General features: G+C 31.9%; 1 long non-coding RNA gene across 1 annotated transcript; it reads right to left on the reverse strand.

Moving 5' to 3' along the window:
• Nucleotides 1-2,637: 2,637 nt before the first annotated feature.
• Nucleotides 2,638-3,314, reverse strand: LOC123987969. The gene is made up of 2 exons (XR_006829559.1): nt 3,207-3,314; nt 2,638-3,131 (listed from the first exon to the last, which is right to left on the reverse strand). It is a non-coding gene; the product is annotated as an uncharacterized LOC123987969 (long non-coding RNA).
• Nucleotides 3,315-4,708: the final 1,394 nt, after the last annotated feature.

Raw genomic sequence — 4,708 nt, forward strand, 5'->3', positions numbered from 1 at the left:
ACTAGACCGCTAATGCCGTCAGCCGGCTGATTATATTTTTAATGAGTTCCAATTTAAACCTGTTAGCTTGAGATCTCTCTCAATCATTGTTTGATCTCTAACTGTTCACTTTGGAATTGGATAAATTTGAAGCAACGATTGTTCGCATATAGTATATTAACCCACGGATAACGGACCATGAAGATAGTCCCAATTACAATTTAAATTTTACACTGTTTCTTTAAAAATTATTCTTCCAATTTATGAAACCCTTTCATTTAAAAATTATACATTCAACAAAACATATGTACCCTTGTACATGTTTTATAAGCTTGGGTCTCCATCGACATGACTCCGCTATTTAAAGATTAACCCTTAGCCGGCACTGTTGGGTATGAGACGACCCTAGCTAACTCAGCCTTTTTTTCTTTTTTGGCTAAAATTCGTCTCTTCAACTCTCCAAATAAATATCTTTTTTGAAACCACGACCTTTTCGATTTTTCTGTTTTTCAATTTTTTTTTTCATATTCAATATTTAATTTCACTAAAATTAGCTATGAAATATGTTAAAACAATTTTCAAAAATTATTTAGGAGTTTTTTTAGTATTCGGCATTCGAAATATTTTAGTAGTCGGCATTTTCAATTTTAATAATGAAAATTCATAAGAATTGCATGTTAAATATAATATTTATTTATTTTCTAATGTAGTAACCATTATATACGCAAACATTTGATTAAATATAAAAAATTTTAATTTGATTTATTAGGTTAATCAGGACCGGTTTAAAAATTCCGGGGCCCGGGGTTATCAAACCTTTGATGGCCCCCTTGATTGATAAACATGGTTCAAAAATTGAAATTTAATGTAAATAAAATTAAATAACATTTAATCGTAAAAAACGGTAATATTCAACAAAATTTCATTCAATATTTTTTGACATAGTAAATGGAGGGCACCTGCAAAGCGAAGGTCGGAGCTGTAGCTCCCTAAGATATTCTCTTAACCCGGCACTGATGACATTAAATAATCCATTCCAATAATTTTAAGTCATTCATTGTAAATAAATAAACTTACCTAATACTTTGATAAAAGCTAGATTAATGGATACCTATACATTGTCTACATACTGAATTTGTTGATAATGATATAACAATAATTTACTTATCAACAAAGGCGTATGACTTATTGTTAGTTTTTCCTTATACCACCATAGTGGTCGATACTAAGGAAAGGCAAGTGCAAATTTGGCGATCGAAGACCTGACCGAGTCACACTCGACAATATGTTACAAGGGGAGGGTTGAATTATTTATCCCTAAGGTACTTGAAACAAGATTTTAACCAGAAGATCGAAATTCTTTGGGATTCGCAGGGTCGGTACTAAAACAGGTATCGGTAGGGTCCTGTTTTTGCGAACGATGCAAAAAAGAATGCGCTGTAAAACCCTCTGATATAGTATGTAACGCTAAGGGCTGATAGCAAAATTCAAATAGATATTTTAACCCGTCTACGTTCTTCAAGAATGTAATCCATTTATTTTATGCATCCCCTGCATGAATTTTCTCGTAATTTGTATACTCACCTGCAGCTTCTGAAATAAAATTGTGAATCCAAAGATGCACAAGCGTATTGTAAAGGGACCAAATCAAAGATACACTACAAACACGGTAGCGCATATCAGGGAACTTTTTCAGATTTTTTCATTGCAAATCCTAGTTGTAAAAAATGAAAAACCGAACAAACAATCTGAAGAAACGCGATTTGTTATTAAAAATGTAAGAGCACTACTTTTATATTGCTGTGGTAATAAGATATTAGTATAAGTATTACTCTTGAATTTTTTCAGATTTTTTGTTATGGTGCAACGTAGTTAAAAAAATCAAAAACCAATTATTTCGCATGGAAAAGTAACTTCTGCTTTGAATTTTTATTTCCTTTATTTCCATATTCCTTTAGAATATGAATGCGTATCCATTTAAAAGTACTTAATACATATTCTGAAAAAACAGGAAATAAAAATTCAAAGTAGAAGTTACTTTTTCATGCGAAATAATTGGTTTTTGGTTTTTTTAACTACGTTACACCACAACAAAAAATCTGAAAAAATTCAAGAGTAATACTTATACTAATATCTTATTACCACAGCAATATAAAAGTAGTGCTCTTACATTTTTAATAACAAATCGCGTTTCTTCAGATTGTTTGTTCGGTTTTTCATTTTTTACAACTAGGATTTGCAATGAAAAAATCTGAAAAAGTTCCCGAATATGCGCTACCGTGTTTATAGTGTATCAGAATTTTTTCAGAATTTTCGGATGTTATTAAATAGGAGAAATGGGGCACGATCTGGCGTCTCTTTTGATTGATGGCAGGAGGGGGAGCGGCAGTAGAACACGACACGGTTAAATGTGCAAAAGTATTTATTATAAAATATATGATAAAATATGATTGATCGTACAATGACGCGTTCCGACGTGTACGCCATGCGTTCCGGAAGTAGAGCTTTTACAATCGAGCGATCTTACAATTAGCTACGAATCGGTGGGAGATCCACTAAACGGTTGGCAACCATTTCGCGCTCGTCGTTCGCCGGTAACATTGATCCCCCCCCTCACTGCCCCACTGGTTAAGGTAAAGGGTTGAAAATTGGTGTACAGTATTTTCTTTTGATATGCTATCGAATGACGCATTCTGAATTTAATTTGGTTCAAGGGCCATTTTGCCTACCTTACCCGGCTATACCCTTTCTTGAAGTGTGCTATAGAAAAGTGGTTTATTTCTGAAAAGAAAATTTATTTTCAAACTGCATAAAACAGGCTTCTCTCTCTAAATACATTTATTCTACGTATGTATTTTTTCATTATGAAAAAATAGAAAAATACCAGTGCTGGATCGAGAGGAAGTCGGGTGACTGCAGCCCTCGGGCCCACTTTCCAAGGGATTCTAAACCTTCTATTACTATATCAAAAAATATTAAATGAATTGTTTTTACCATTACATGCTATTACATTTTTTTTAGAACGAATTTCAATTTTTGAACCAATGCTTTAATAACCTCGAACTCCAGAAATTTTAATTTGTCTCCGAACAACATTGTAATGTTTATAGAAGATACGAAGAACTTTAAACACTTTTAAATTTTAAATATTTCTGAAAGAAAAGATAATTACGTTGAAAACAATTATTCTACAAGTGATATCACACAAATAATAAAAAAAGGTTTACCTGAAAATAACTAGAAATTCCAGAACGTTCACGGTTTTCTTTCACTTAAACTACCGCAACCGGGTATGAATATCAGGCTAGCCGGAGGCACATCACGCTGCAAACAGGTTCGCGAAATAACTACAGAAACGACAGCAAAGGCTGTCAGTGTGAAATTAAATTAACAGGCCTTCAGCAAAATGCGAAAACAGTGTTCGTGGTAAGAATAACAGCACGTGAACAGCTTTTCTGTGCGCTGTTTACATCGACCTCTGAACTGCATGTACCAGTAGCTATATGGATTTCCTACTGGATCCTCGTATACCACCTTTATAGTAATGCAATCAAAGGATAACTCATTTAAACTGGTCTTTTTTACAGATACACATCGACTGATGTAAAGTGCATAATATTAAAATTACAATTATTAGGTCATTCCATTTTGTGCCACTTATAAAACATTCAGATTATAAATTTATACCACATATACATACCTAACATACACGTAAAATATAATTGCACCAATCATGTTACTAGTAACAGAAATTAATTTACATTTATTACATTCCTTACCATCTGTATCGCATATTAATACGTAAGTACTAATGTAATTTTTATTAATATTGTAAGCTTTAAATAACTTTATTAATGCCTAGTGTACATGATAAACACCGGATATCGTAATGGATATTAACCGTATATCCATATCTGGTATCACCGCGATCCGGCGTATGTACAATATTAAAATATAGAAGAATGTAAGAGGCCAACATAGTATATAATACATTAATAGATTCAGAAAAAGATTTATGTTCTTTTTTGTTATTATGTGAATTGTGATTATTTTAAAAATAATGTTGTAAACAAATTATTTTTTAGAAAATTTATGGCTAGCAGTTATCTGTTCATAAAAAGTCATGAAATTTTTCCTTAAAAAGTTTTCTTTTATCTGTGATAGTTTTCGAGATAACCTATTGTAGCCGAAACTTTAAGGGGTTGTTTCATCCCCTAAATACGAAAACGAGCCAAAATAAAAAAATACTTATATCTTATTTTTCGGTTCTTTAAAACATATCCAAAAATCAAAACAATCGTAGGCGAACACCTACAAAAACCTTCCTTGTAAATCTCAACTTAGCGACTTCACTGTATTGTTCATGTTAATAAACGTTCTTAATATTTTTATACTATTATAGATAAATCGAACAACGAGTGCATAAGATAAAAGAATGTGCTTACTATTCCGGACGGTCTACAATGAAATCTGTTGAGTTAAAACTTAGTCAAATATACCAAGCAGATTTTTAAATTCGATTTTTTTGGAAAACAAAGTCTCAAATGCAAAAATTTTATTCTACATTTTTGACTTATTTTTTCTCGTAGAATCAGCCTTCATCGGATTGTACCACCAGTTACATAACACTCTGTATATTAACTGCAATAATCATTTGAGTCTTTAGGTAGATGAATATATAGATAACATCAAATATATGAATATTAAACAAGTAATAGCTAGATATAGA

This window comes from Osmia bicornis, chromosome 7 (assembly GCF_907164935.1).
Source record: "Osmia bicornis bicornis chromosome 7, iOsmBic2.1, whole genome shotgun sequence".
Taxonomy (NCBI): Eukaryota; Metazoa; Arthropoda; class Insecta; order Hymenoptera; family Megachilidae; genus Osmia; species Osmia bicornis.